At 41.2% G+C, this 23,017-nt stretch overlaps 1 protein-coding gene across 2 annotated transcripts in view; it reads right to left on the reverse strand.

Annotated features, from left to right (window-relative positions):
• ELP4 (elongator acetyltransferase complex subunit 4) overlaps positions 1-23,017 on the reverse strand; it is a 371,616-nt gene that overhangs the window by 335,906 nt on the left and 12,693 nt on the right. The window lies entirely within an intron of this gene.

Raw genomic sequence — 23,017 nt, forward strand, 5'->3', positions numbered from 1 at the left:
AAATAACTTAAAGGAGAAGTTTGAGGTCATAAAAAAAACCAAACATACATACTCACCTCCATATTGCAGCTGTCCCCCGCTGACTCTATGCCCAAAAACTCAGCGAACACGACTGCTGATCATTAAGTCCTGGTCCACTCTGAGCATAGTGGTGAATGTTCGTTACTGTTCTCTGCTTTGCCCCTCCAGGGTGAAAGCAGCAGGCTTAGGCTTTTAGCAGTTTGCTGCAAGGCTAAGATAGCTACTATATAGACCAGGGGTGGGCAAACGTTTTGACTTGAGGGCCGCAATGGGTTCATATATTGGACCCGGGGGCCGGACTAGCTGCTGGCCGGCCCAGCCACTACCATGCCATCCATAGTAAGTATAGTAATATTCCCCCATAGTAAGCATAGTAATTAATCCCCCATATAGTAATTCATCCCCCATATAGTAATTCATCCCCCATATAGTAATTCATCCCCCATATAGTAATTCATCCCCCATATAGTAATTCATCCCCCATAGTAATTCATCCCCCATATAGTAATTCACCCCCCATAGTAATTCATCCCCCATAGTAATTCATCCCCCATATAGTAATTCATCCCCCATAGTAATTCATCCTCCATATAGTAATTCATCCCCCATATAGTAATTCACCCCCCATATAGTAATTCATCCCCATATAGTAATTCATCCCCCATAGTAATTCATCCCCCATATAGTAATTCATCCCCCATATAGTAATTCATCCCCCATATAGTAATTCATCCCCCCTATAGTAATTCATTCCCCATATAGTAATTCATCCCCCATAGTAATTAATCCCCCATATAGTAATTCATCCCCCATAGTAATTCATCCCCCATATAGTAATTCATCCCCCATAGTAATTCATCCCCCATATAGTAATTCACCCCCCATAGTAATTCATCCCCCATATAGTAATTCATCCCCCATAGTAATTAATCCCCCATATAGTAATTCATCCCCCATATAGTAATTCATTCCCCATATAGTAATTCATCCCCCATAGTAATTCATCCCCCATATAGTAATTCATCCCCCCATAGTAATTCATTCCCCATATTGTGTCAATTCACTTACCTTTGCTCCGCGTGTTCCTCTCGCCATGTTCCCGCGCCGTTCCGGTCTTCAGGGCGGACTGTGAGAGGAGAGGAGTTCGTCACGCTGCCCCGCCTACATCCTGACAGCCAATGTTTGCCACGCTCCGCGAGCCGGATTAAAAGGTCTGCCGTGCCGTATACGGCCCGCGGGCCGTAGCTTGCCCATTGCTGATATAGACAGTAGTGAGCGCTTTCCTGTGTAGCAGCTAGTACACTCAGGCAACCAAAAGAAACCTCAGAAATACAATGAGAAATAAAAAGTGCAGCGCTTAAAATAAAACTAGGGTAGTGGAATCAGTCTAAAAACATATGAATAATCCAGAAATCAGCCAACGTAGAAAATAGCTGTCGAAAATGGTAGGATTATGCGCTTACCAGATGCGCATCGAATATGCGCATGTAAAAAATTCCTCCTTAGGGACTAATGGTAATGATGTGTGATGGTAATCTGTAGAACATCTGTCTAGGAATGGGCAGCTCTGCGGTCAGTGGAAGATGTCTGCTTGGCTCCAGAGGTCTCCTTTAGGGTCAGCCACCTGTTTACAGGGATTCCCTTCCTCTCGGTACTTGTTCAGACTGGTACTCCTCACAGGCTCTGCAGGCTTAAAGGCTCCATAAAGAAGCCATAAAAATTGTGCCCACAGTGTAATAGTTTTTAAATTCACTTAAATTTATTCAAAAACGATATTCAGTTATAAGGGATGACAGGTGCACTGACCATTCCAAAGATGGCTGCCGGACCAGCTCGTGGCTCCGGCAGCTTGACGTCACAGCTAGTTGATCTCCTGAGGCCTTTCGTGCAACCGCACATCTTCAGAGGAAAATCAACTGAGCCATGACAGTTGTGGATCGGGTTTATATACGGTCAGCGCATGAGCACTGCGTTGCCGCCATTTTGCTGGAGTGAGGCCAGTGTGCATGCGCGGGCGCGACGCTGCCATTTTACCGTGGATCTTTAGTGACTGCAGGGTAAATCTACTCTGCCACAGTCAGACTATGACAGGCAGGACATCTAAAGATTAGCAAAGGAACATCCGAGCTGCAATGAACGATCTGGCAGCAGATACAGTTAGTACTGGTGATTGAGACAGTACATAATAATGAAGTAAATCGATCTAAATGTATTATATGAGGGGAATGGTATACATTGAGAATGTGATACCTTCAGGTAAATAACAAATCCATGAATATTACTCATACAATATCAAGTACTGTAATGATGATTATAAAAATCTTCTCCGATGCCTAAAAAATAATATAAAAATCCAGTTGTCACACTAGGTCAGGGATGGGCAAACTTTTTGACTTGAGGGCCGCAATGGGTTCATATATTGGACCCGGGGGCCGGACCAAGAGTAGATGAATGATGTGTATGTGTCATCCATAGTAAGTATAGTAATATTCCCCCATAGTAAGCATAGTAATTAATCCCCCATATAGTAATTCATCCCCCATAGTAATTAATCCCCCATATAGTAATTCATCCCCCATAGTAATTCATCCGCCATAGTAATTCATCCCCCACAGTAATTAATCCCCCATATAGTAATTCATCCCCCATAGTAATTCATCCCCCATAGTAATTCATCCCCCATATAGTAATTCATCCCCCATATAGTAATTCATCCCCCATAGTAATTCATCCCCCCTATAGTAATTCATTCCCCATATTAATTCATCCCCCATATTAATTCATCTCTCATATAGTATTTCATCCCCCATAGTACTATTCCCCCCCAAGTAGTAAGCCAAGTCCCCCCTGTGTCAATTCACTTACCTTTGCTCCGCGCGTTCCTCTCGCCGTTCCGGTCTTCAGGGCGGACTGTGAGAGGAGCCTAGCTCCCCTCCCCTCACGTTCGTCACGCTGCCCCGCCTACACATATCCTGACAGCCATCCTGACAGTATCACGCTCCACGGGCCGGATTAAAAGGTCCGCCGGGCCGTATACGGCCCGCTGGCCGTAGTTTGCCCATTGCTGCACTAGGTCATAAAAAAGGGGGGGGGGGGTCCAAGGTGCAATGGGACGCTCAATAATATACATTATATATAAACTCAATATAAAACCAATAAAATTACAAAATGCAAATTAAATCACCTTAATAAAACTTGGCCCTATAGACCAGGATATGTATGAATCAGAAATAAGATCATTATATATATAGTCCATATTAAAATATCATATAATGGTAAAATAAGATAGCTACTGATCAGGCATCTGGGTGGATCCCAAAAATACAGTCAGGATCCTTCCAGAGCCTAGAGCATCTCTGTGACATCAGGTGACTGCCAGCTGATTCTGGGTCATGGACAGCACAAGTAAGTGCACCCCCTGTGACCCACAAGAGAACTATGGCCAAACAAAGTTTGACCATACCTCTCCCTTCTCAGAGGATTGATCCATTACATTATACATAGTATGTTGAACCAACAGGTGGGAACTACTGAAGCCTCGCCTCTGTCCTTTACAGTCACAGCAGCTTCGAATAGTGGTGACGCAGAATCAACAGGTAAGTAAAACAATAGTGCACAACACTCAAAAAAAAAAAAGGAAAAAAACAAATGGAAACAAAAAACCAAAACTATAACCCCATGGAGGTTTGTGCACTACTTTTTTACTTATCTGGTTCAATACCATTTGAAGCTGCACAAAGGACAGAGACGTGGTATCAGCAGTACCTACCTCTTGGCTTGACATATTTTGTATACATAATCAATCTTCTGAGAATTATTGTACTTCTCTTTCTGCCCAGACCAGAAAAAGCAATAAAACCGAGAAACGCATTGACAAGTATGGGCACTGTGGTATATTGGTACTAAAATGGACTGATCCAATTAGGAGATGATATATGTTTTTAGAACACTATTGTATACGTTTTGTGTGTTTGGTCATCTTTGGTAAAGAGAATATTATTAAAGCGGTAGTAAAGGCCTTTTAGAAAAAAATCCGCCTGCAAGTTAACAGCATAATGTGCTAGTAAGTTTAGCATAGTAGTACATTATGAAAGACTGTCACCGCTGACAAGGCTTCCAGTTTCACCCAGTCTTCCTTCTGAGTTTACAGGCTCTGGCTGTTTGAATGGCTAAACCACGATGACGTCACTCAAGTCACGTCTGCCACACAGAGCTCTGAAGGGACTGCATGCTGTTCCTTCAGAGCGCAGTGCGCACAAGCTGGTGACATCACCGGCTGCAGAAGTAGTGAATATTTTCTACACGGTGCACGTTTACATGTTCCTTGTACCTACAGGTAAGCTTAACCACTTGACCTCCAGAGGATTTACCCCCCTTAATGACCAGGCCTCTTTTTGCTACTCGGCGCTGCACTAATTCAACTGATAATTGCGCGGTCATGCAATGCTGCACCCAAACGAAATTTACGTCCTTTTTTTCACACAAATAGAGCTTTCTTTCGGTGTAATTTGATCACGTGCGCTTTTTATTTTTCACGCTATAAACAAAAAAAGGCCAAAAATTTTGAAGAAAAACAATATTTTTTATTTTCAGCTATAAAAAATATATAGTAAACTCAAAGTTGGTTATAAATTTAGGCCAAAATGTATTCTGCTACATGTTTTTGGTAAAAAAAATCCCAATAAGTGTATATTGATTGCTTTGTGTGGAAGTTATAGCGTCTACAAACTATGGTATAGATACTGCAATTTACGCCATTTTTCTGCTATACAGCGCTGCACTAGTTTAACGGACAATTGCGCGGTCATGCAATATGGTACATAAATGAAATTTACATCCTTTTTTCCCCCACAAATTGAGCTTTCTTTCGGTGGTATTTGATCGCCTGTGCGGTTTTTATTTTTTGCGCTATAAAAAAAAGGCTGACAATTTTGAGGAAAAAAAACAATATTTTGGACTTTTGCTATAAAACATGTCCAGTAAAAAAAAATGCAAAAATCTAATTTAGTCATAAATTTCTGCCAAAATGCATTCTGCAACATGTCTTTGCTAAAAAAAAAAACCCAATATGTGTAAATTAATTGGTTTACGTGAAAGTTATAGCGTTTACAAATGGCGGGAAAGATACTGGGATTTTTAGGTTTTTTTTTATACTAATAATGGCGGCGATCAGCGAATTATGGCGGCAATCAGGGACTTATTGCAGCGACCAGCGACTTATGGCGGGACTGCGGCGGACATTCTGACATTGGGTGGTACTGACTTGGGGTCACTGACATCCCCAAAAACACTAATACAGTGATCAGTGCAAAAAAAAAACACTGACACTGTACTAATGGCAATGGGGAGGATGGGGTTAACTTTATTTTGCAGGGAAGGGTTATAGGAGTGAGGGGAGTGTTTTACTAGGGGGCGGGGGTGTGTACTGGGCAGGACAAGGCTGATCGAGAAAGAGAAACTCTTCTTTCTCGATCAGCTCATCCTCGAGCTGACAGGGAAGTGACAGACAGCACAGCTACTGCAGCTGTGCTGTCTGTCACTGTTTGCCGCCGATCGCCGGGACATAGCCGCTAAGGAGCGGCTGTGACCCGGTGACTGACATCTGCTGCGGTGATCCGCAGGACAAATAGGGCGGCGGCGCGCCTCGCGCGCACCCCCTATTTGTTTACAAAACACACATTTTAAAACGTGGTTTTTCCTGTGAGTGCCGCCCTGCCGCCGTATATGTACAGTGGCTGGGTGGCATGCGGTTAATTATAAGCTCACCTGTAGGTACATGTGAGCAAGAAGTGTTTACGACCGCTTTAATACGTGGATAAAAACGGATTTGCAGATACCGTATATATAGTTGGTATTTACTGTGAGTTGTACTTGCCATTTGGGCAAATTTAGGTTTATTATTGTAAATGTAGGTATCTTGTTTATAGGATAAGTTCACCTTTGGGAAAATGTTACATGTTTCACCCGTTTTTAGGGTGGAACGTGTAACATGTTCCCACTGCTACAGCCACTGCCCATTGTCCCCTTTCCCTATGAAAGCAGTATGGGGAGAAGATCCTCATACTAGTTGCAGGACTCCATCCATGTAATTCAATCACAGAATTCCAACAGCCTGTAGCCTATGCGGCTTGTAGTTCTCAAAGAACGTCCATGGCGCTGTTGAGTGCTGTGGTAGTTCATTGATTCTTCCTGTCACAGTGTATCTGCTTGCCCATGTGAGTTAAGAGCACACAGATACACTGACGGGATTGCAGGAGTCATGCGATCTGCTGATTGCTGGTGTAATGCTTTTCAGGCTCCACAAAAAAAAAAATAGTAAATGTTCATTTCTTTATCTGCAAAAAAATTGGCAGTTATTATTTTTTCTAAAAAGTGAATTCATCCTTTAAGTATTTTATTGTATGGAAGGTTCTCCAAGGTTATTACATGTTATAATCAATTGATCTTTTCTCCTTAATGATCCTGAACTTCCTGTTATAGAGTAACAACACTCCATTCTCCTCTCTATTGTGCTCTTGCAGTGAAACACTGTCACGTCCTCACCCAACGGAGAATATAAGCATCCTTGCTAATACACATTACACAGGCATTTTCTACTGTGGTCACCATCAGAAACCCTGCCTTGAGAAATGACATATAGCATTTGTGATGTGCATGCATGCAGAAAGGAAGTGGCTGCAGGAGATCACCAGAGCTGACAGGTAACAAAGGATAAAAACAAGGTAAAAACAGTGCTTTTTTTTAAAAACGGTTTATACAAGTGTTTAGCAAACTAAATGTCATTCAGTTAGGGCTTAAGCTGGAAATACACAATTTTCAGTTTGTTAGTGAGGCCAATTCGATGTTTGTTTTCAACTGCAGTGACAAAAAAAATTCAACAGAGCAGTTCTTAAATTTCTTCCAAAACTCGTTTGAGAAATTACATTTATTCCATAATCAAATGTTAAAAGCAAAACAAAGTTTAAAGTACTTTTGAATAACATTCATCAAGTCATCAAATGTACTGATGAGAATTTTAGTACGATGTTTGTTCGGAAGTATAGTAGTGAATGGTCAGCTTAGATGTACCCCAATGCCCCTGTGTTGCAGCACAATGCAAAGCAACACCCAATAATTTACTACTTTGAAGTGTTGCGCTGCATTAGGAAAAATATAACAGGTATGTTTTACAGTCCATTCTGGTGAGTTGGCAGCCTATTCAAAATGAATGGGCTGTCTTGGGGCTGAAGATTACTATTTTTTTTGTGAGGGTGGATACATGACATTTATTTCTCCCACAATGTGTTCCATAAATGGATGAGGGGTAGTTGAATGACGGGTTTTCCACCACCCATTCACAGAATGCAATGCCTTGTGGGAGAATATTAATACCAGTCTTTTGAATGGCAGAGAGGGCAAAAGGGGGTGGGCATGCAATGCAACTTTTCTGACTATCCCACAGTAACTGTTAAAGTTCTAAAGGCTGAAGGTTCTTCACCTTTATGCATGAAGGTAAAAAACCTTCAGTATGCAGCTTCTCCCACAGCCCCCCCAAATATGTACCCGAGCCTAATCGCCATACAGTGATGTGCACAAGAACGGCCGCATTCTCTGATCTCTGCCTCCTCATTGGGTGAGAGACAGCAGTTAGAGCCATTGGCTTCCACAGCTGTCAATCACAGATAGTGAGGAGGGAGCGGAGGAGCCCCAATCTGTGTGTCTTATGGACACAGTGAGCTGGGCTTAGGAGCAAGCATGCATGAGTGCCCCCATAGCAAGTGATTTGCTATGGGTGCACTCAAAAAAGAGAAGGAGCCAGGAGCTCCGGCTGGGGACCTGAGAAGAGGAGGATCGGAGCTGCTGTGTGCAAAACCATTACTCTGAACAGGTAAGTATAACACATTTGTTATTAAAAAAAAAAAAATCTACTTTTTAATATTACTTTAACTCTCACAGCGCCAGAAAACAGCCTTTCAGGGTAATATCCAGCAGCTATGAAGGAGGCACTAAAAGGGAAAAATTTTGCAAGAAGCAGCTGCCTACAAGTAATAGGATGTACATTTACATGTAACTAATGTGTTTGGTGCTGTATCAAAAAAAAACAAAAACAAAAAAGAACATTTTTCAACAGTTAGCTTTAATGCAATCGATCGTTAATGCAATGCACTATGAAAATAAAATTGCTATGTTTTCCAAATATTAAAAAAAGGACAAAAAGAAAAACAGATCCACTAAACAGAAAAAGCTGCAAGATAAATACAGCAGATATATCTACTGTAAAAAAAAAACATGCTGCGTGTTGCAGTGGGATTCCTTTTCAATTTTTTCCCCTCTGATTTTGCATCCATGAGCCAAGTAAATGAGTCCCTCAGAGAGAGGAACTGCTCTTACCTGAAAACAGCTTTTGCAAATTAATAGCAAAACAATCCAGTGCTTGGAAAAAAAAAAAAAAAAGGCCAACCATGTGTTACAAATGTGCCGTGACACCACAGAAACCTCATAATAAGATTTTCATTTGCGTTATTATTATTTTTTACCTCCGAACACAAACACTTGAGAGACACGGAGCAGGCAGAACAAGACATATCACTGTTCTCCATACTCGGAGGTGATTAAGTAATGTTAAGCACCGTGAATTCCACAATGAGTTTTTTTTACACATCCATGGCCACAAGGCTCGAGGATTTCAACCTGTGTCAGCTGCATTTAATATGCACACGACAACACAATTTGGCAAACCTATAAGTTACTGAATCTGGCACCGGGCCATTGCGCGGGAAGGTGAATTTTGACAACTTGCTTTTTTTTATAGAACTAAATTTGGCAAATCACTTGTTTGGTATCTCAATGGAGATTACCTTTCGAAACGTATACAACGTGATAGAGTCAGTTATATTGACATGCTACGAGAACCCTGAACAGTCAGGTTAAATTACATACCTAAAGGAAATAGCGTTAACTAATTAAAAAAGCTAAGGCCATCACAAGGTTGGGTTCGTGTTTGGTCCTGTCTTTAAAAAAAAAAAAAAAAAAAATGAAAATCACAGAAGCATTTGTAGACTTGGTTTGCGCAACCGCTGCTACTGAATATAAGAATAAACACATTCAAGTGCAAGTTTACCTTTAAGATTTGAGGAATAAATGCTTTATAACCACAATAGAATTTTTATTTAGTAAAAATCACTGCTAACTTAAAGCAGAACTTCATCCAAAAGAGGAAGTTCTACTTCTCCACCCCTCCTCTCCCACTTTTGGACACAATTTTTTTTTTTGGGGGGGAGGGGGAGGGGAGCAGGTACCTGGTTTTGACTAGGCGACCCAAGTGAAGGTTCCCCCCCACAGCTTTCTTGGACACGTCACAGGTCCCAGAAAGCTGCAGGACTATTCACAAAGCACAGAGCACAGGCATGCATGCGCTGTGTGAAGCCTCTGGAACTCACAGCCGGCTTTTATTAGTAAAGCCCTGGGAATCCAAAGACCAGTGAAGATCCAGCTCGGGTGAGTATGGTGCTGGATCCCTGGACAGATAAGTGTACTTATATTAAGGGTCAGCCACTACAGTATTTGTAGTTGCTGGCTTTAAATTTTTTTAAGACAATAAAAAACCTCTTTAACCTCCCTAGCGGTATTCCCGAGTGTAGCTCGGGGTAAAATGTCAGTACCAAAAGCGGTAACCCCAAGCTACACTCGTGCTTACCATGCGGCGCTGCATAGGGAGTCCCTGCAGAGCTTACCTTGTCCTTCGCTCCTGCGATGTGTCCCCTGCAGCATCCCCAGCCATCTCCTCTGGCCGATGCCGGCATCCGGCTTCTGTGTTCCAGTCCCTGTGACGTCGGGACGTACGGGCGCCGACGGCGGCGGGAAATTTAAAAATTTTTAAAAATGTCATTTTTTTCCAAACAAATTTTACATAGTAAAACATTGCTGTTTCAACCCATTTCACATACATTTTGTCCCGAGTGCTTTGTCCTGTGCCCTGCCTGCATTTTGTCTGTTCTTTCTGCTTGGAAACTTAGAAAAGTCCATGGCGTCCAAAAAGTGTCCCTTTAGGTCAAAAGCGGGTTTAGATCAGCTAGAGAACAGTGATAGTAAATCAGAACCACTTGCAGAATTGAGTGATAATGATTTGTGGGGAAATTCGTCATCAGACACTGAAAACAATTTTGCGACTTTGCTCAGCGATGTGCGAACTTGGCGCTCTATTTCAAATTTCAGTGTTTTCGGTTTGACTATATTATTCAATTAAATTTATTATTATTATATTATTATTTTTTATGATTTATTAAATTATAATTTATGATTTCGTGTTTCAAATTTTATCCTACCCGGGATGTTTAATAGACTCTTGTTCGGACAGATTTCAGTGAGTTATTCCTAAAAATTACAGCCTACAATAAAAAAACTACATATTTCCATGCAAAATAATGGTACCGCTTTCAGCACCAAAAATCTGAAATAATCATACCGCTAGGGAGGTTAAAGGCTAAGTTCACCTTTAAGAACAAGTTACATGACCCACCGATTTTTAGGTTGTTTTTTTTTTTTTGCACCTGCAGCCTCTCCCTGAACTCCCCCCCTCCCCATGATAGCGGGGCAGGGATCTTCTCCCTGTAACTGCTGTCATAATTTGAAAAGAACACAGCCATACGGGGCTCTGCCCACAGGGCCGTGTCATTCATTCACAGAGTTCTGAGAATTAACTACAAGTACAGACAGCCTTTGCAGCGGACGGTTTGTAGTTCTCAATGATCTACCAGGGCACTAGTGAGCTCTCTAGTGGTCCATTTAGTCTTCTTGTCATTGTGCAACAGCCTGCCTGTACAAGACTGCAGCAGCCTGAGAATGCTTTACAGGCTCCTAAAAAGAAATAAATAAATGTACATTTTTTTACCTGCAAAAAAAAAGTGCATTCATTATTATTTATTAATTTATTTTTAGAAAGGTGAACTTTAAAGTGTAAGTTCTAAAAAAAATGAAAAACTAAACATGAAAAGGTAAAAACAGTACACCCTTGCCACTCATGTTACCCACTGCTTTACCCTCCATGGATGATTAACTGTGACTGCACATGCAGCGGTGCAGTGGTCCAGGGATTTCAAAGCGGCAGTTTTCTTTATGAACAGATCAGATCTGATTTGTCAGGTGCTGGCAATGTGACTGCTTGGACCAATCAGGATCACATTTCGGTGTCGCTAAGGTAAGAAGGGTAAGAAGACTGCAGCTTTCGAAAACCCAGACCCTTGCACTGACTGCGCGGGCAGTGAAAGATAATCATCCACAGAGGTAAGTTCAGCGGAGCCAGGAGGGTGAGGAGGGTATATAGTGTTAGATCACCTTTTCATATTTGTGAAGAGGTGAACTTACACTTTAAAGCAACTGTCAGGGCAAAAAACAACTTACATCTCTGCAATGCATGCACATTTCCCCATGTTTTATCCCAATAAACACGCTGCTAGTACAGAAAAATAACTGATGTGCTAGAAATATATGTAGTACACTCCTACTATCCTTTTAACAGAACAACACATTGGGGGCATGTGACATTTCTGGCAGAGTGGATGTACCAAATTCACTAAGCCAGCACGACATTTACCTTGTCATTTCTAACGTGTGCGACAAATTCAGGTAGTTCAAATTTAAAACCCATTTAGAATATGCCACTTTGGCTGCAACGAGTTAATAAATCAATACTACCATAGAGAACCTACCATTGAGAAAGAAAATAAGAGGTAAAGAAGACCTTGTCCATGTTGCTGTAAATGGAGTTGGTCAATTGATCTAATATGGCCATGTCACCATATTAGTTCAATGAAGTAACAACCATCCCTGCCTATTGTGTACGTGTGTGGCTCAGGAGTGGAGAATGCCCCATCTGTAGCCGGCTGAACCAGCTGGGATGCGATCATGTGATGGCTTCTCATGACTTCTGCCAAACTGAGTTTGAACCAAACCCAGCTCATCCTCAGTCCTGAGTTGTCACCAGTACAGGAATTGAGGGGAAGTCCATAGTAGGGATGAGCTTATCTGAACACATATTAAAGTATATCCAAAGCCAAAATGTTTCTTTTAATGTTTGATGGAGTAGGGGAGGGTTAAAAACCACAGTCACTTTTGTTTTTTTCTTGGCCATCCATTCCTCATTAGGAAGATTTCCCTTCTTTACCTGTCCTATAAACCAGGCATAAGCTCAGGTGTGTTGAGCTATCCTTCCCAAAAGCGGTCACTGCGGACAGCCAATCATAAGTTGCAGAGGCATTCCGCACCCAGCAGATGTGCCTATACATGCCCCTAGTATAGGTGGACCTGCAGGGCAGGGAATGCCTCAGCCACCTATGATTGGCTGTCCGCAATAACCGCTTTTGGGAAGGATAGCTCAACACACCTGAGCTTATGCCTGGTTTAGAGACAGGTAAAGAAGGGAAATCTTCCTAATGAGACATAGATGGCCAAAACAAAAAAAAAATGACCGTGGTGTGTAACCCTCCCCTACTCCGTCCAACATTAAAGAAAAAAGGTTTTGGCTCTGGATCTACGTTAATATGTGTTCATAATTTCACAATTCTCCTTTAAGCACTTCCCTGAATTTTGCACAAGCCTTTATTAATGGGTACCCTGGGGCAGCGTGACATACAAGTGCAGAATGTTAAAAGCAGACAAGTATATTAAAGTTCTCCCCGCACGCACATATAAGAACAGCTAGGTGCCCTCATTAATGTGTAAATTAATGACCCATAAAAATACACAACCTTTATAAACATGACACTTTGTGTATGTGTGTATGTTGTTTCCATAACAATGCCAATTATAGCCTTGTTTTGAAGTTTTAATTCGCAGTGCATGCATTTCAATAGCGCTGAGGAGAACTAATGGAAAAAAAAACCCGCAGATGTAAATATGTGTGTCTGTTTTCAATAATCGTTCACTAACCTACTATATTATAGAATCTCCAGAGGACCAGGACAATTAAAATAAACATTTTAGCACCCAGAATCTACTATTAAGTGGTTAAATTAACCAGGATAATGTGTGTCAAATAATGAAGACGAGTATTTAATTCCGAAAAGTAATCTTACTGTAATGCAATTTATGGCTGCTTAACAGCATAACGAAAATTCCCCCCTCTCTATACAGGGTGCTGTACGGTCAGCACTGCGATTCTAAGAGGTTTTTAAACAATAACCTGATTCCATGGAAAGTGAGGCTTATCTGTGTTAATCTTACGGCTTGGGTCTCCAAAGATATTTGCTCATTTAAGCGGTCATCAGAAAGCTATATAAAATTGGATGATAGCAAATCCCTTGCTAAGCCTTTAAGGGCTCATCTAGATGGGCTTTGTTTATGAATTCTGCGTTTTACAGCGCTACTCAAAGACGCATATATTCAAATGGAAAACGCAAAACTGCATTTGGCTTGCTTTGCCTGCAATGCAAATTGATTTCAACAGCACCAGTAACAGTATAGGTCAAATGCTATATCATAAGGATCACCTACATTACACAATGACAACAAATAGAAATCCAAAGGCACGCAAATAAGGATGGGCTCCATGTGCACATCAAAGCAGAAAGACAAATCCCATCTACATGAGCCATCTGAAGTCTAAGGTTTGCAATGTAATATGGCTATGTAGGCATTCAGCCCTAGAGCACGGGGTTCTGATGATTAACTGCGGGCACAGTCACGCTGTCCAGCCCCGCTGCAGGTAGCCTGTCAAAGTCTATGAAAGTCTGACAGCTGCTACGGCTGGACACTGCACCTAGCGGTAGCAATGTTTGGGCCCCATGTACATAGGACACTTCTGAATGATGGAAACTGACTGCTGGAAAACGTAGATTAAAAAACGTCTGTTTAGCCGCGTTTGCATACCGCACTTTTGAGCGTTTAGAAGCATTTTTTAAGATAACCTTAGAAGACCTTCCAAAATGCCCAGAAAGCACTGAAAAACAGTAAAAAATGAACAATTTCAGACATTTTGAAAGAAATAGAGAGAGCGAAAAGCAGAGAGAACAGTATTTGTTGAGATTAGCAGTCTTTTTTTTTTTTGTGGTATTTGGATGTGTTCCAGCTCATTTCTGTGCAGAAATTATTGCAGCAGTGTCTAACATATTTTTTTTCATGCAAAACCTCAAAGTATGGTGTACCAGGTCCATTTGAGTATGGGGAAAACACTTTGTATGCATTTTTCATGATGAAAAAAAGGCAAAGTTAAAAAACTTTTTTAAAAGCAAACGCCTATAAACATGGTTAGCCGCGTTTACAAGCGTTTTGTGTGTGAAACGCTGATAAAATCTACTAGTTTTCTGCGTTAAAAAAAAAACTGTAAACTCAACTGCCTGTAAACAAAGATGTGTACATGGACACATAGGAAAACATTAGGGAGAGTTCAGGGGCTGCTGAAAAAAACGCTGAACAGCTCCTAAACGTGAGTTTATCAGCTGCAGTGTACATGAACCCTTAGAGTAACATGTGCCCAGGGATGAATGCCTAGAATGTAAGAAGTCTGCGTTCCAGGCATTTACCTCTGGGCACCTACTGCCCTAAATGTGCATCACAGTGGCTTAATGGTTAGCACTTCCGCCTGGCAGTACTAGGGTTGTTGGTTCGAATCCCAACCATGGCACCACCTGCCTGGAGTTTGCATGTTCTCCCTGTGCCTGCGTGGGTTTCCTCTGGGTACTCCGGTTTCCTCCCACACTCGAAAGACATACAGGTAGGTTAAATGGATCCTGTCTAAATTGTCCATAGTATGTGTATGTATGAATGTGAGTTAGGGACCTTAGATTGTACGCCCCTTGAGGGTTAGGGACTGATGTGAATGTACAATATATATGTAAAGTGCTGCGTAAATTGACGGCACTATATAAGTACCTGAAATAAATAAATAAATGTTCCTATAGCGAGGTGCACTATGCAGCTGCTATCAACCTCTCAGAGTTTAACAGACTGCCTGGATGGCGCATTTGTGCCCTTTGCCCGCAGCTAAATGCCAGCACCACATGCACTGGGGCTAAATGCCCTTCAAAGGATAATTTTTATTCCTTACTATGAAGAGTCTGTCTTATGTGTCCCAATCATGAACAACACGTCTAAATGAATTGGTGCAGACTTTACTCTGTACAGGTTAAGGAACCAAATGCTAAGCCAGGAAACTTTGCAGCACATGCTGTGACACCCCCAGGCTGCAAAGGGCAGGTGAGTATAAGACTTTAGCAATGCTGCTGGAAAGGGGTTCAGAAGTGAGAGCCAGCCAATCCAAAGATGGCAGCGCAGGAAAAAAAGAAAAGAAAAGGGATGTGAAGACTTTGGGCCAATGAAGATAGAACTGGTCTTCATGGACTGGTAAGTACGGTATATGTTTTTAAAAGTCAACAGCTACTAGTACTGTAGCTGATAATTTTTGTATACCCTGGTGAAGTTCCTCTTTGAATACCTGATGATCCTGCCTCTACGCTGAACTGCCACATATGTTGAGCAGGAGGGTTATCAGCAGTGACAACATTGAAGACCCTCCTGATAACCTTCCTCTTCCCTCCCAGTCACTGTAGGACTTGTCTCCAGAAGGGTATCCTGCTTGTGGAGGTAATGATACAGGGTTCCTACCCTCCAGACCAACAGAGTAAATATTTTAGTGAACCCTGTGATCACATCAAAAAGACACTCATGGAGAATGTAAGGAAGACAAAAAGCCATGTTAAAAAAAAAAAATGGCCAGAGAGGGACTGAATCTGCCAGTTGCACACCTATAATATCAGTCTGACCAAATATTTCAGTAACATGTTACTAAGCAGCTGGGTTTTTATAATTGAACATAATTTCGTATCATCAGGTGACATTTCTCACTATCCATCTGCCACCTCTCTTTTAAAACTGGTTCATACTACAATGGCCATCCTTGACTTAACAGGTTGCCTACAATTTATTATAATAATATACTTGTATGAACAAAAATGTAGCAACTTTTCACAGACATGACATTGGAACTCCATATCTAGAAACTGATGGAGCATGAAACATTAGCAAGGACACAGCAGTGACACCTGTAGCATTATACACAGATGTACCATGTGTAGGATGCAAAACAATTCTGCTGACAGCTGACATGTAAGATTGAAAGCTATACTGTTAGTGTCCTAGCTACATACCTTTTTTACCATTCATCTAACATGCCATCAGGATTTAACTCTATATTTTAAGTATAACTAAAGGCAAAGCTTTTTTCTTTTCATTTTGGATAAAGTAAGGGAGTGTTATAAACCCTGTTTTGTTTTGCCTTCAGAGTCCCATTGTGGAGATTTCCCTTCACTTTTTGCTGCATACTGAAAACAGGAATTGAGAGGAAACCCCTTCAAAGTGAGGAAAATCCCTGGTTGTCAGAGATGCATCGATACCAATTTTTGATTGGTGAGTACAAGTATCAATACTTTCAGTCAAGTAGTCGCTGATACCGAGTACAATACTTTGTGGGGTGATTTGTGTCAGTACAAAAATGTATGGCCGCAAATTGCACTGCAAAGAATAGAAAGCAATTTGAATATGAATGTGAATTCTGCCCAAATCACAGCCTTGTCATAGCCGGAGTTCACACAGGAGCGGTGCAGGAAACCTCCCTGCACCAAACCCATGCTGTCATGGGCTTCCTCTCTTCTTAGTGCAGGAATGACAGTACGGGATAGATGGCTTTTGATTGGTCAGCTCCGTCACGGTGCTGAGCAATCAGAAGCTTTCTGGGCAGATGGTCATCCCTGCAAGGAGAGAAAGCCGATTCAGAGGTCTTGGGATTTGAAACCTTTGCGGCTTCTGTGGCGGTGCTGACCAATCAAAAGCCGTCTAGCCCATACTGTCATCCCTGCAGTGAGAGGAGGGAACCGTGGAGATTTCAAATCCCCAGCTTTTCCTTCTGCGACAGCATGGGTTTGGTGCAGGGAGGTTCCCACAATGTTCCTGTATGAACTCAGGCAATGACAAGCTTGGGTTCACACAGGAGCAGTGGGGAAACAGCAAGCGATTTGGACTTCTATCGATTTCTATCCACTTATTGCGTACAACTCAATATGCAATCCAAAGACACCTCAGGCCTGTCAAACTTTGAGCAATTATTAATGTTGTTCAGAATAGACTTTTTTTTTTAATAAATCATAGTCTCGCATAGTAATTTTGCTTTGACTTCTCCAATATGGATTCTGCCATTTCTTCATTGGTGGCTGTGAAAATGTGGGTATATAATTTTTGAGTACACATTACAGTGAGGATGGGTTTGTTGAGTGTGGCCTTCTATTATTCCCTTCTATCATAAGTGTAACTGTAAGATAGACAGTCTCCTCAATGTGTGCTACGGTCTTAACCAATTGCCCTCCAGAGGATTTCTGACCAGGCAATTTTTTGTGATACGGCGCTGCGTTATTTTAACTGACAATTGCGCTTTCATGCAACGCTGCACTCAAATTAAATTTATGTCCTTTTTTTCTTTCGGTGGTAGTTGATCACCTCTGCATTTTTTATTTTTTGCGCTATAAACAAAAAAAGACCAACAATTTTGAAAGAAAAAAAAAAATACTTTTGACTTTTTGCTATATACAGTGGGGATCGAAAGTTTGGGCACCCCAGCTAAAAATTTGTATTAATGTGCATAAAGAAGCCAAGGAAAGATGGAAAAATCTCCAAAAGGCATCAAATTACAGATTAGACATTCTTATAATATGTCAACAAAAGTTAGATTTTATTTCCATCATTTACACTTTCAAAATAACAGAAAACAAAAAAATGGCGTCTGCAAAAGTTTGGGCACTCTGCAGAATTTATAGCATGCACTGCCCCCTTTGCCAAGCTGAGACCTGCCAGTGTCATGGATTGTTCTCAATCATCGTCTGGGAAGACCAGGTGATGTCAGTCTCAAAGGTTTTAAATGCCAGACTCATCTGACCTTGCCCCAACAATCAGCACCATGGGTTCTTCTAAGCAGTTGTCTAGAAAACTGAAACTGAAAATAGTTGACGCTCACAAAGCTGGAGAAGGCTATAAGAAGATAGCAAAGCGTTTTCAGATGTCAATATCCTCTGTTCGGAATGTAATTAAGAAATGGCAGTCATCAGGAACAGTGGAAGTTAAAGCAAGATCTGGAAGACCAAGAAAAATATCAGACAGAACAGCTCGCAGGATTGTGAGAAAAACAATTCAAAACCCACGTTTGACTGCACGATCCCTCCAGAAAGATCTGGCAGACATTGGAGTTGTGGTACACTATTCCACTATAAAGAGATACTTGTACAAATATGGTCTTCATGGAAGAGTCATCAGAAGCCTCTTCTACGTCAAACTTTTGCAGACGCCATTTTTTTGTTTTCTGTTATTTTGAAAGTGTAAATGATGGAAATAAAATCTAACTTTTGTTGACATATAAGAGTGTCTAATCTGTAATTTGATGCCTTTTGGAGATTTTTCCATCTTTCCTTGGCTTCTTTATGCACATTAATACAAATTTTTAGCTGGGGTGCCCAAACTTTTGATCCCCACTGTAACATATCCAGTAAAAAAATTTTTTTAAAAAATCAAAATTTGGTCATAAGAATTTAGGCCAAAATGTATTCTGCTACAAAAAGTCCCAATATGTGTAAAGTTTATGTGAAAGTTATAGTGTCGACAAATGGCGGTATATATACTGGAATTTTTTTTTTTTTTTTAATTCTAGTAATAGCGGTGATCAGTGACTTATAGCAGGACTACGGTGCGCATTCTGATACTGGGTGAGATCTAACTGCCACTGACATCCCCAGTGACACAGTGCTAATAAAAAGCACTGAAACTGTACTAATGACACCGGGCAGGAAAGGGTTAACATCTGGGGTGATCAAAGGGTTAACTGTGTGCTTTTTTACTGTGTAAGCATGCTGCCTTGTATTGCTTTGCTATGCAGAGCAAAACAAAGCAGCATGCTGGAGCTGACAGGGGAGGGATCTGTATTGTTTAAATACAGACCTCTCTCCTGTTAGTGTTCATTGGCGATCGCTGGGTGTCGGTGGGGAAGCTCCAGCTGGGACCCAGTGATTGACAGCTGTAGTCGCCAATGGCGGCGCAGGTAGGGCAGTGCATGCGCGCCCCCTACCAGGAAATGCAAAATCACGTATATAAACGTGATTTTGCACAGCCCTGCAGAAGTATTAATGCTATAGGGTGGCAGGAAGAAGTTAAAAAAGAAATAGGGCCAAAGCTCTTTTGGCTATACTTCTCCTGTAAGTCACATGAGTGCACTTCTTTCTGCATTCACGTGACCCATTTCAGTCGATAGAGACTAAAGTTTGCCGACATCACTCAGCGAGTCCAGTCGGGATCCACCCAGACGGTTGGACCGGCAACTGGCTCAGTCTCACAGCAAACCACTGGCAGACTGTACCAGCTGCTCCCACCCCCTCCACAGCCCAGCACTCCAGTGAGCACTGGAGGGACAGAGCAGAGAGCTCTTCATCCACCTAGGGGAGTATAATTGTTTGTTTTTTTAATTTCCAGACTTCTATTTTAAACTAGCCACATAAAGCTTGATTTTTTCAAGCTGAACGAAAGAATATCAATTACTTTCCCCCAACCAAGCTAAACAGCATGGATGGAAGAATCTCTACTGCTAGCCATTGTATTCAGCAATCACGGTACCTGCGGCTGATTTGATACAGTTGCGGTATTGAACAGTGACTGCATCTGACAGCAGTTTGCAATCCAGGTATTCATTAATGGGCGCATATTGCCCTAAATGTTAGTACCACTCGGTGCAAAGTCCAGCCAAAGCAGCTTTCAGCCTCTCACAGAATTTTACAGGCTGCCAGCAGAGGGGCTGGACAGTGCGCCTGTGACATCCGCCTGTACGGAAACATCAGGATCTTATGCACCGGGGCTAAGGTAGGCCATACATTATGCAATGTATGAAAATTGCTAGATTCCCCCATCAACACAGTTGCTACTGTGTTCTGCCAGCGGGCTGCACAGGGAGTCTTCCCCACCGGCAGGATACAATAATCACTGCTGGAAAAAAGGAAAAAAAAAAAAAAAAGGCTGGTTGTACTAAAGTTGATCGATGATAGATCAACTTCAGTAAAACCAACCTACCCATAAATAGTAACAGGAACCGGACGAATTTTGATCCCTCTAGGGGCGCCCTTAGCATCCTGTGCACATGAGACTTAAAACACAGATCTGACAGATATTAATATTTGTGAAGTTAGGGCGAAATAGTTTTTGTATGTTGAAATATAATTGAATGCTTCTGGTAATAATTGAGTATAAGTAATTTTGTCTAAATACATTACACAGTGTTCTTTGATTTGTGTTTGGGCAACTATATCTATAAGTGCAGTGTAAAACCATATTTGGTTTCAATGGGACACTGGGAGTGTTAAAATGGACTTTTAGCTGGATGTGCTAAGGCATGTTTTATGGTTACTTGTAATATCAAGAAAAAAAAGCATTGAAGAAAAAAAAAATTCAAGTACCACGTCTTAGCACTAGTAAACTTTGCATTGTTGTTTATGAGCATAGATATGTTAAATGGTCTACATACAAACCTGTGAGGGCTGTCACAACAACTACAACCTGAAGGATCTTACGGACATCAATGTAGACAATATTTCTCAATGCTCCATAGACAACAATCATAAGCAAGTGGATGATCATTCAGATTTCCGAGCAATAAAAAAAATGAAAAACAAATGCTCTTACACTTTTGAACCATACACTGAGATCATTTGTTGGTCTTGGCGTAATAAAGCCATGTTTATATCATTTAGTGTTCATTTCAGAAATGTCTTACAAAGGAAATGTTTTGGAAGCAAAACTCACTAAGGCAGATTGGCATCGACGTAATGGATGCGTGCATCTCTTTAATGCTTGCAACTTTTCTGGCACCAAATGGATATGTTACGAGTGTTAGGAGAGCAAATTGACTGCAACATTAGTAAATGATGGAGAAATAAATAACTTATTCATGCAAATATATGTTAAGTATTTTTCATACGCCTTATTGGATAGGCTAGGCATATTTATGTAATGTTTAGACATATCTGAAGCGTGGAATTGCCCTTGAGAACAGTGTGCTAACCACATTTTCATATGCACTCCGTTCCACCACCTTATTTTATCCTCTAATGATGCAGACAGTAGTGGAATCACTCAAGAAGTATTGATCTGCAATGTGACAATATTCCTATATGGCTGGAAATTAGAAGTTTGTTGAGGGTTGAAAAACCCATATCCATATTCTTGATCTGTGTGTTCCATACATGTTCTCAGTGGTTGCCATCCTGAGTGGGATTCCCACCAGGGTCATTGACAGTACCATTTTTAGAAGTATACTGGTGGCCAGTCTACAGACACTTAAGTGTTTACATTTTCCTAATAAGTAGTACATGATCTACAAAACAAGCCCTCACTGATCCTTATAGCCGTAGGCATAGTGAAACAATTCATCCTCAGAGTTAACAGGAGAAGCACTGAAATTTACTAAGACAGCTCAACCCATCATGCCGGCTTCCTAACAGGGATTCAGCTGCCTTCCAATCATTAATTTAAAAATAAAGAAGGGGCTATGAAGGTGGAGGGAGGGGGTACAGAATGAGTGGAGTTGCTGAGAGAATGACTTTAGTGCTTCTGCTGTGAATATTAAAAATTAACTTCTTCACAGTGCCAGTAACTATAGAGGTCAATAAGGGTTGTTTTAACCTGTTTTACTGTGGCCGCATGGCAAGATCAGGCTGGATCATATACATGTATGTCATCCAACCTGTTCCGGATTAGAGGTGTGCATGCACGTGCCCCGCTGATCCGCCCTGTCACTGGCTACAGCGGGATTTTGTCAGCAGGTCTTGTGTTGACAAACACACAGAGCTCTGTACACAGATCAGCGATCTGGCTGATCTGCTAGTGAAAGCAGAACATATTACACTTGTTAGGCACACAGCTAACCCTTTGATTACCCATCTGATTTTAACCCCTTCCCAGCCAGTGTCATTAGTAGAGTGACAGCATCCAGTATTAGCTTTGATCACTGTATCAGAGTCACTATCGATATCAGTGTCAGTTAGTGTACCTCCCAGGCAGTGTCAGATTGCCTACCACACTATCAGTCCCACTATAAGTCGGTGATCATCACCTTTACCAGTATAGTGTAAAGGATGCGTAAATTCGAATATACAGTATATGCTATTGGCATTTTCTTTTTTTACCAAAGACATGTAGCAGAATAAATTTTTGCCTAAATTTATGAAGAAATTTTATTTTTAAATGGATATGACTTATAACAGAAAGTAAAAAATAATAATTATTATTATTTTTTTTTTTTTAATGCGGACAAATAACACTAAGTCGTCCCTGGCCCATGTACTTATATGTCAACTTATAAGCAGCAGTGGCAACCTCAAATGTTGTTTACTATTGCTTGGAGGTCACAAATCCAAAATAGATGTATGACCACTCTGCCAATCCGAAACTGGCAAGGAGGTTTTAAATGTGTTGCTCCAGAAGTCCCAAAACCCAGGTGCTCTGTTATGCAAACTAGGATTTACTACATAAAGCTGAGCTCTGGCCCTCCTACTTGGCACTGTTGCTCATTTACCAGTTGCAGGGAACATGTAGGCCTTTATATACCACAGTTGAGATTTCCATAAAAAAGCAACTTAGGGTTTTGGGTGCAGTAGCAAGAATCCTAAAGGGCCTACTTTTTTGCTTCAAGTTTAGCAGGTTTATTATCATGACAGGTTTAAAGAGTAACTCCACTTTTGTTGAGAAAAAATAATCCCCTCTGGGTGATCAATGTACTTTGCGGGGATACTTATTTAACATAACTTTGTTGCAGATTCCTACCAGTTTCTCTTCTGGAAGAATAGCCGTTTGCTCTTCTATGTCTTTTGGATACAGATTCTCTATTGGAGTGAGTTCTTTTATTACTGATCAGCTGATGCACTTGCAAGGATCCAATGAGGAAAGTTGCAGGGCCTGCATCCCTTTAGAAGTGATTACATTTTTGTTGCCGAAGATGCCT

Source organism: Staurois parvus, unplaced genomic scaffold, assembly GCF_062004578.1.
Source record: "Staurois parvus isolate SC_StPar_1 unplaced genomic scaffold, SC_StPar_1.0 ptg000138l, whole genome shotgun sequence".
In the NCBI taxonomy this organism is placed as follows: Eukaryota; Metazoa; Chordata; class Amphibia; order Anura; family Ranidae; genus Staurois; species Staurois parvus.